The following is a 10502-nucleotide window of genomic DNA, read 5'->3' on the forward strand; positions in this document are numbered from 1 at the left end:
ACTTTTCTAGACACTAGGGTTTCAGCTGTGAACAAAACCAAGTCTCTGCCTTTAGGGGGGTTACATTTGAATGGACAACAGGTAATAAACAAACAAAAAAATGCATAAAATGTCAGGTATTGATAAGTATTTTGAATAATAAAATCAAATCCTTACCTGGCACTTTCTATGGATAATATTGTCCTAAGTGTTTTCAGTATATCAATTCTTAATCACTAGCACAACCCCATGGGATAGGTTAGCTAAGGAACTTACTAAAGTCAAACTGCTAGAAAGAGGCAGAGCCAAAATTCAAACCCATGAAGTCTGGCTCCAAAGTCCATTCTCTTAACATGCTCTACTGCCTCTCAAAGCAAAATAAAAATAGGAAAAAAAGAAGAAGAAGAAAAATACAGGTTAAAGGGTTAGAGACTAGCAGCAAGTACTATTATAATTATTATAATAAACATCTTAACATTCATGCATGTAGGCTATTTAATCAGTCAGGCTTTGGCCAGAAATAACAGACTACAACAGGATAATTGAGGAAAATTCAAGTAAAAAATCTATTTCTAAAGGTGTGGTTGGGATTAAGGAAAACCAGCAAAGCATAGTATAGCACCCCAGGGCTTGGAACAGCAGGGAAACATTACTAATCCTAGTCCTGCAGGGCAAAGTAAGGGAACAGTTATTAGAAGCACAAAAGAATAATTATAAAGAGGGGGCCATCCTATGGGATCTGTCACCTTTAAGAGAATGAGGCAGTGATTTGTGGTGACCCATCAGGGAAAGAGCTAGGGGAATAAAGAGCCTAACTTCATGCTCTTCCTTCTATCTTATCTCCTGCTAGTGGCTCCCATTGGCTGAACCCACTCAGAAACCAGAGGGCAAGGGAGCCCTTGATACAATCCATGTAGATCAAATTCCCAGGACACAGAACAGGTTGGACAATCAGGAGGTGCAATTGGAAAATACTCAGTAAAGTCTACCCCTTCTGCCTCTGAGCATCTTCTCTTGTCCTTTGTTCATATAAAAATTGAACACATCAATATTTAGGGGTGGGGTGGGGGGTGACTACTTGAGAATAAGTTGCAGACGTAATGTCCCTTTATCCCTAACTACTTCCATGTCTGTTTTCTAAACATGAAGATTCTATACAACCCCAATTCAATTCTCAAAATTAGGAAATTAACATTAATACAATACTATTATGTAATTTACAGCCCTTATTTAAACCTCATCAATTGTCTCACTAACGTCCTTTTTAGCAAAAGAAAAAAGAGTCTAGTTCAAGATCGAATTCAGAATCATATTTTGCATTTATTTGTTTTGGCCTCTTTAATCTGGAAGTGTTTCTCAGCCTCTCTTTGCATTAATTTCCTAATTCAGCTATAACAAATTATCACAACTTTAGTGTCTTAAAAACATACAAACTTATTATGTTATCTTATAGTTCTGGAGGTTAGAAATCTCAGATCAGTCTAAATAAGCCAAAGTCAAGGAGCAACAGGGCTAGTTCCTTCCAGAGGCTCTGAGTAGAGAGTCCATTTTCTGGTCTTTTTTTAGATTCTGGAGCTCAAACACATTCCTTGGATTTTTGACTCTCTTCCTTGAATTACCTTAACATCTTCTGTCTTCACATCTGTTACTACTAACTCTGACTCTCCTACCTCCCTTTTACAAGGACCTTTGTGATTATTAACATATTAGGCCCACCTGGATGATCCAGGATCATCTCCCTTCTCAAGACCCTTAATCACATTTGCACATACTCTCTTAATAAGGAGGTAACATATTAACAGGTTTCTGGGATTAGGAAATGAACATCTTTGAAGTGGGGAGGGCGTTAGTCAGCCCACCACAGTGTTCATGATGTAGCATGTTTTTGAAAGTCATTCTAAGTCCTTTTGAGAAGAAGGTGGAAGGAAATGAAGAAAGAAAGATACAAAGAAGATAACGAGTGAGAACTTAAAGCTCAGGAGGAGGAGACAGGGAGAGACATATATTAGTCTGAATTTCTGGTTTGGCATGATCTAGATCCCCTTCTTGGTGGGAGTAAAGAAAAAGGAAAGGTTCTGTTTTATGGAACTACTTTGTAACTGCTTAAATTTAGGGGAAAAAGCTTGATGAATCTGGTAGGGGACCGTCATGAGAAAAAGTGCTTTCTGAATCATTAAGTTCTATTCCAGTGTATAGATTGTTAATTTCTCTCAAAGAATATTTTTTTCCTGCAAGTAGATAAACCTCACCACTTCCTTCATAACTTGGAAAAAAGGTAGTTGATTTACCTTATGTGAAGTAGAACTTGGAGCTTTAAAAGAAAAGCAACCCTTTCTCTCTCCAGGATATCCAGCATGAAGCATTATGACCAATTTCCCTGTTTCATATACACACATCTAATGTTCTCCTGGGACCGAATCTTCCTAGGGTTTTCCAATCTGTGCTGTAACTGTTACCATAGTGCTGATGTCGCAGCAATAGAAAAAACTTACCCTTTCAATTAGCAAAGGTTCAGAACATGAGTTGAGCTGAACGTGATGGCTGAACAATGGCAGTACCATGGGAATTGAAATACATCGACAAGCAGGAATAAGAGACATATGAAAAAAGGAAGGTGATCTCCCAGATTTCCAGACTCCAGGTTATTGAGCATTAAGATGGATAGTAACTTTTAGGATCACACAGCAAGGCAGCCACACAGATAAAATAAGGTTCTCCTTTCTCCATCCTCCCTTATCCTTATCTGTTTAGCTTAGAATTTCCCCCTTAAATATACACACACACACACACACACACACACACACACATATATATATCAAGTATATCTCAGGGTAAGCCACTTCTTGTGGTCCCTGATCTGGGTAAAAACCCTTGGCTCTTCAGATAAATTCCAAATGGGTTGGTTTTGGAGGCATTCTCCTTTCTAAATCATAGATAGTCTGTTCCTACTCTTAATCTACAATTTTTTTTTGAGGGAGGGAGTGGGATCTGAAATGTCATCCTAGTTTCAACTTTGAATTCTTCTTGTTAAGAAAATACCTCTTTCCTCAGTGAAGTATTCTTTCTGGTTTGACTGTGGTATCCCAGAACCTCCAAATGATGAAAACTGTAAATGGATGAGTTCTAGTGGAAATAATTTCTAAATACTGAAGCAGCTAAAACTGAAGCTATACCTCTGTGAGTCCAGTAGGTTACTTGTACCCCCTCCTCCAGCCAAATACCTCCAATAGTTTGCAAATTAGAGAATGAGATGGCACATTGAGAGTTAAATTACAAAACCAAATGTCACCCCCACAAAGAATCTGATCTTATAGTAGAGGATTAGGAAACCATGATGAGTTCAGAAGAGTACACTGTGTACTCTCTATCCCCAGAGAGTTAGCTTTCTCTGCTCCCTCTCTGCTAACTTCCAGGGTCCTGGCCACACCTGCAGAGTCCTGAAGATCAGAGACTAGAAGAATATCAACCCTGGCTCTGTCAGGGTCTTCAGAAAAGAACTTCTATAAGAAAGACATTTTTTTCTTGCCACTATTGATCACTTTTCATTATCATAACTTTGATCCACTTTGGGCTAATAGTAACTTTCCCTCATGAAGGATGGAGGTGTGTGGGGTAAAAATAAAAATATGGGCTGATAAATTTTTTTTCAATGTTGTATAGTATTTGTGCATCAAGCATATGGCATAAGACTACTAGGTGCTAACCCACTAATGAACACTCCTCTTCATCCTTGATAATAGATCCCAGGGCAATGTGCCCAGCTGAAAATCTACAGTTCTTAGTCACTTTTCCAGGGATGGTGAATGGAATATAAGCTGAAGTAGTTGGGTGAGTTTTCCAGGAAAGCTTGTCCTGCTCCCTGGAATGCAGAAGTGAAAGCTGGAACTCCTACAGCCATCTTGGGCCAAAAAGGAATCTTGCAAATGAAAGGGTCAGGTTAAAGATGGCAAAGCAAATGATGATCCTGGGTCCCTGATCACCCTGGAGCCACCTTGCCAATCCTGGACCTCCTACTTCTATACTTCTTTTATGTGAGAGGGTTAAAAAAATTGTTTATTGTTACTTTGTTTTATTATATGCTATTAAATTTAATCTGGTATGGGTTAATGTAATATAATTTTTAATGTTAGGTGGTAATTTCAAGGGTGCTTATTATTATAATTTTATATAATTATTGTTATATGTAGATAATAGTATCCACATTCCCTTCCACCATACCCCAAGCTCCCTTTTTTATTCTACACTAGCCTTCCCTCTTCCCCAAAGCATCCTCTAAACACCACTTGTGATAGGGAGGGTCTTTTTTTCCTCATTCCCTTACTTCTTTTTTTAAAAATTAGACTTTGGAGATGTTAAATCAAATGTATAGGAGGCCATTGTTTCGGACTGAGCTCCTGCAGTAGTTTCCAACAGATCAAACCAAAATGTAGTCACTCATGCCAAGTACCACGTAATCAAACTAAAACTTTAAAGAAATAAGATAATCCCCAAACAGGCCAGTTTTTCCTAAAAACAGTAAATTCACAGTAACCAATCAGAAAAGGTCCAGTCAAGCATGGGCCAGCCTGGTAAGAAAGTCCTTTATGCTTTAACCCTTACTAGGAAAATAACTTGATATTAACCAATTTACTTTTGTGTGTGTGTGTGTGTTATTTGTTTTCTTGTTCCTGCTGAAGCTACCTTACAAAAACCAACTGTTCTGCTATGCCCAGTGGAGCTTCTCTGTTTCTAGATAGGATGCTGCCTGATTCATGAATCTCTAATAAAAACCACTGAGATCTTTAAATTAAATTTGTTGAAATTTTGCTTTTTAACAATGTTGGCAACCATGAAAAGGGACCCAAAGGAAAGACTGCTGGTAGCAAGATGCTTTAGAGACCACTGTCCTCCTGTCTTCCTTACAGGGTCCAGAGAGGGTGAGTAACTCTCTCTGCCTCTCTTTCTCTCTCGGGTCCAAGCTCCACTGTCTTTTACATTTAAGCACCCTAATCTCTTTGGCTCTTTGGTACCAAGGGTTCATTTGTGTCATGGCAGGACATATGACTTTGGGTGTTCACAGTGATTGACAGGTCACTGGCAAGGGTCTTGGTTTAAAGGTAGCTGATAGCAGTTGCGATAAATGGCAGTCACTGCAAGACGGTGACTACATCTTTTAGAAATTTGCAGGAATTTGGGTTTTCCCATCTTCATTGCTTTTTTTCCGATGGGCTAAGGTTAGGAAAAATCATTGGCTAAATTGATTAAGGGAATTCAGAGCCAAGCCACAACCTGACTGGTGGGTATAGGTTTGGCACCTAAAAACTATTAACAGACCCTGACACCTACAAGTAAGACTCTTGTGTTAGGATAAATTGGTTATGGATGGATTAGATGATACTAGGTTAACTGCCAACCTCAAGAAAATTTTTACGCATTGAGGAACATTGTGAAAGTATCAACCAACCTCATGACATTTCCCCCTCAAGCTTTTATCTCAGTTCCGAGAGACACAAGATTCAATGTAAGAATGGGATCGTTAATATCTAAAGAATTCAGTACTCCACCTTTCAGTGTGCCTATGTTTTGCATGTATAAAAATTATAGCCCAGAAGCTTCAGATACTTATAAAAGTGGCAGATTTTTACCAAAGATAATTTAGAATTACAATGGCCATATGTGGATTATTCCAGATGGACAAGATTATCCATCTAAGAGGTGCACTAGGAAGCCAAGCCTCCCAAATTAGGTAGACAGAATGGAATGCTGACGTTAATTGGAATGCAGAAGCTTCTAAAAGACTACAAGATTCTAAAATAGATTTTTTAGAAGATTTATTGCAAAAGGCTAATGAAAAATTGAAAATGCAAGATATCTCCTACACCAAGGATGGTATAATTAATGAGACTCCTACTTCCCCTCTCTGTCCTCCTTTTCCTGAGTATTCACAACCTATTAACCCCCTTCTGTCTGAATTACACTCCTTCTCTGAAAAAATGGATAAAATCCATAAGATAAAAACCACCAGAGAATTCAGGAGACCATCCTCAAGTGCTTTATGCTCCTTGGACAAAAATAGAGTTTAGGGCTATAGTTAAAGAATTTCCTAAATCTAGGGAAGACCCCTCAAAAGTTTTCTGAAGAATTAGGGTCTTAACTGAAACCTATGACCCCAGGATGATCCCTACCAATTAATACACACATTGGTGGGACCTGGGGAAGCCCCAAAACAGATGCAAAAGGCAAAACAGTGTCATCCTGAGGACAATATCCTTGACTCACAAGCCCTTGTTTGGTCCATGTATGAGTAAGAAAAAGCCCAACACCTTCCCCCCCCCCGCCCCCCGCACACCCATAAAAAACCTTTCTAGAGGCATTCCTAAAATGTTTCCCACCCACACTGATTGGTCTATCATCATCCTGACCTGAATACAAAAGAAAGATAACTCTTTATTGATTTCAAAGCTCACTTGGAAGCTCTCTTTTTATAGCATTCTAGCTTCCACACAGTTGATGATACAACCCAGCCAACCCTAGCCACCCTCTTTGTAAACGGACTCTCCCTTGATATTATCCAGTTCATAAAAAGACTAAAGAAAGGGTGGGAGCCTACCAGTTTAGCTGAATTAGTGATTGTAGCTGAACATTTTGAAAGGACCTTTGAACAAATAAGAAACAAAAGCCTTCCAAATTAATGTCTTTGGAATTATAGCAACTTCATGGCACCAACAACTTAGATGAATTTTGGACCTACCAGGGTGCTTTCCTAATAAGCTACCCTCAAATAAGCAATTTCCAAAACATTGTTGCCATTGTGCAAACAACCTGGACATGGGAAAAGGAACTGCCCCCACAAGATTTCAAGATTTCAACTGCCGCCTAAAAGCAGATTGTTTACCCTCCAATAATAATCTCTGTTACCCACCAGGACTGATGGACCACTACGGTAAGCTCCTACCAATGATTCACTTAAATAGTCAAGAGAAGACAAAGATAAAAATCAATTGGAGGTCTCACCTAATTGTGGTAGACACTGGGGGCACTCCTACTTTCATCCTCACTCTTGTAGGACAATCTCTCTCTTGGAGTAAAAAACAGATTTTAGTTGTGGGAGTATCAAATCAAGTTCAAAAAGAATTCATTTCCCAACTTATACAAATGAATCGAGGCCCCTTTGCTGAAAATCATTCCTTTTTGCTGTGTGACACGACCCTGGTCAAGTTACTGGGCAGAGACCTTTTGTCAAAGCTAAAAATCTGGCCTGGTGCAGTGGCTCATGCCTATAATCCTGGCACTCTGGGAGGCCAAGGTGGGAGGATCGCTTGAGGTCAGGAGTTTGAAACCAGCCTGAGCAAGAGCGAGACCCCATTTCTACCAAAAATAGAAAAATTAGCCAGGCATGGTTTATGTGCTTATAGTTCCAGCTACTTGGGAGGCTGAGGCAGGAGGATCACTTGAGCCTGGGACTTTAAGGCTGTAGTGAGCTACCCACTACACTCTACCCGGGGCAACAGAGCAAGACCCTGTCTCAAAAACAAACAACAACAAAAAACAAACTAAAAGTCTGATATGATTTGCAGAATGGAAACTTGACTCTGGAGTTTCCTGACCCACCTGAGCCAGATCTCCTGTATACTTTATGATCTGTCCTACATACAGAGGAAGGGGACAGTCCACAAAACACTCTTGACTTAACTGAGGTACTTAATGGCTTATGGGCCATGTGCAGTACTGATATTGGAAGAATAAAAAGTGCAGAGCCTATTAACATTTTTAAAAACTTCACTAAGCCTCTTCCCAAATTATCTCAATATCCATGAAAGCTGGAGGCCATACAAGGTCTTGAGCCAATAATAGAAGACCTAATTGCTCACAGATTAATTATCTTATGTACCAATCCTTGTAATTCTGCAAGCTTACCTGTACAAAAACATAATGGGTGAGGATGGTGATTGGTTCAGGATCCACAAGCCATTAACAGGATAGTTATTCCCTGTTTCCCAGTGATTCCAAACTCTAGTAGTCTTTTGTCACACGTTTCCCTAGATTCTAAGTGGTTTACAGTGTTAGACCTATGGTCAGCCTTCATTAGCATTCCAGGTGACCCCAACACACAGTTAATACCTATTTGCTTCCACCTGGAATACTTGGAAAGTCATGCCTCAGGGGTTCACTGAGGCCTCCTCCTATTTCTCTCAAATGCTCTAGACTTGAGCATCCTCCAGTTTCCTAGAGGCTTGACTCTCCTGCGATATGTGGATGACCTCTTACTTTGTTCGCCCATGAAGAGGCATCCCAACAGAATTCCATCCATCTAACAGTAGCAGAGAAAGGACATAAAGTCTCCCAAAACAAATTATAGTTATCACCAGATACTATTCACAATTTAGTATATAATCTAACTAAGCGTGGCAGGTATCCAACTGTCTCCTAATAGAGTTAGGCTTATCCTAGATTTCCCTAGGCCCATAAATAGGAGACAACTTGGCAGGTTTTTAGGTTTAGTTGGATTTTGCCATCCATGGGTCCCTGATTTTTCCCTCTTAGCAACCCCACTTTATGAACTCATTAAAAACTCAGTTCCTAAACTCCTTCCTTGGGAAGAAAAACATGAGACAGCCTTTGTAAATTTAAAAAGGGCATTACACTCAACATCCCTAATCATCAGAGAAATGCAAATTAAAACCACAATGAGATATCACTTAACTCCAATGAGAATGGCCTTTATCAAAAAAACCCAAAACAACACATGTTGGCGTGGGTGTGGAGAGACAGGAACACTAATACACTGCTGGTGGGACTGCAAACTAGTGCAACCCCTGTGGAAAGCATTATGGAGGTATCTTAAACAGATTCAAGTAGACCTGCCATTTGACCCAGCAATCCCATTACTGGGCATATACCCAAAGGAAAAAAGGTCATTCTTTAACAAAGACACGTGTACCCGAATGTTTATAGCAGCACAATTCACAATAGCAAAGATGTGGAAACAACCCAAATGCTCATCAATACATGATTGGATTAGTAAGCTGTGGTATATGTATACCATGGAATATTACTCAGCTATAAGGAATGATGAAGATACGACATCTCTATGGTTCTCCTGGAGAGAGTTGGAACCCATTATATTAAGTGAAGTATCCCAAGAATGGAAAAACAAGCATCACATGTTCTCACCAGAAAATTGGTTTCCCTGATCATCACCTAAATACAAATCCGGGAACGACACCAATTGGATATCAGACTGAGGTGGGGGGTGGGGGAGGGGATGGGGGTATGCCTACACAATGAGTGCATTGCGCACCGTTTGGGGAGTGGTAACACTTGAAGGTGCTGACCTGGGAAGGGGGGGTGGGGAAGGGAGGGATATATACCTCATGATGGGTGCAATGTGCACGACCTGGGGAACAGACACGCCTGGAGCTCTGACTTGGGGGGAAAGGCGGTACAGGAGCAACGTATGTAACCTGCAATTCTGTATCCCCCATAACAAGATGAAATAAAAAAAAAAAATAAATAAAAAAAATAAAAATAAAAAAAAAGAAATGTCAAAAGTGACATTAATCTTATTTAAATTTATAAGAGTTTGCAGATCAAAAGAGTAAATGACCTTTAAAAATTAAAAAAAATAAAATAAAATAAAAAGGGCATTACAAAACTCCCTTGCTTTAGGATTTCCTAATTATTCAAAACCTTCCAGCCTGTTTGTACATGAAAGGAATAACCAGGCCTTGGAAATGCTCAACAGGAACATGGTGGTAAGCCTGGGACATTGCTTATTACAGTGCTTAATTAGACTCAGTCATCTGGCTGTACCCAAATTGCCTTAAAGATATAGCTGCGGTGACAAAACTGGTTGTAGCTTTTGCAGGTCTGATTTTACTTAGATAATGCTGTTTATCCCCACTTACCACATACAATACAAAGTCTTCTCAGTTCTGAGCTTATGCAACATCCTTCTGTAAGCAGACTAATCTCTTATGAAATCCTTTTACTCACACTTTCTAATCTCCTTCTGAAATGCTGTAACACTCCCAATCCTACTTTGTCACCCTTATCTGATGAAGGTGAACCACATGATTGTAAAACAGTAACCTCTCAATTAGTCATTGCCCATCTTGATTTGCAGGACATTCCTTTACAAACTCCTGTTTTGATGCTTTTGGTGGATGGATCTTAATGCTAAAGATCTGGCAGAAAATTTTTGTGCTGGATACATGGTCACCACTCAATATAAGCTCTTTGAAAGTGGCAAACTGCACCGCTTCAGTCAAGTCTGCTCAACAGGCAGAGTTTGTGCATTTGCCCATGCCTGAATTTTATCTAAAAACCAGTCTGACTGACAGTTACTATTCCTTTGGGGTGGTCCATGACTTTGGAATACTTTGGAAACAAAAAAATTTCCTTACTTCTGCAGGCACGCCAATAAAAATGAGCTCCTTATTACTCTACTGCTGCCTAAAGAGACTGCTGTCATTAAAATAGAGGCTCATACAAAGAGAACTAAGCCTGATAATCAGGGAAATACTTTAGTTGACTTTCCTGCC

This window comes from Eulemur rufifrons, chromosome 7 (genome assembly GCF_041146395.1).
Source record: "Eulemur rufifrons isolate Redbay chromosome 7, OSU_ERuf_1, whole genome shotgun sequence".
In the NCBI taxonomy this organism is placed as follows: Eukaryota; Metazoa; Chordata; class Mammalia; order Primates; family Lemuridae; genus Eulemur; species Eulemur rufifrons.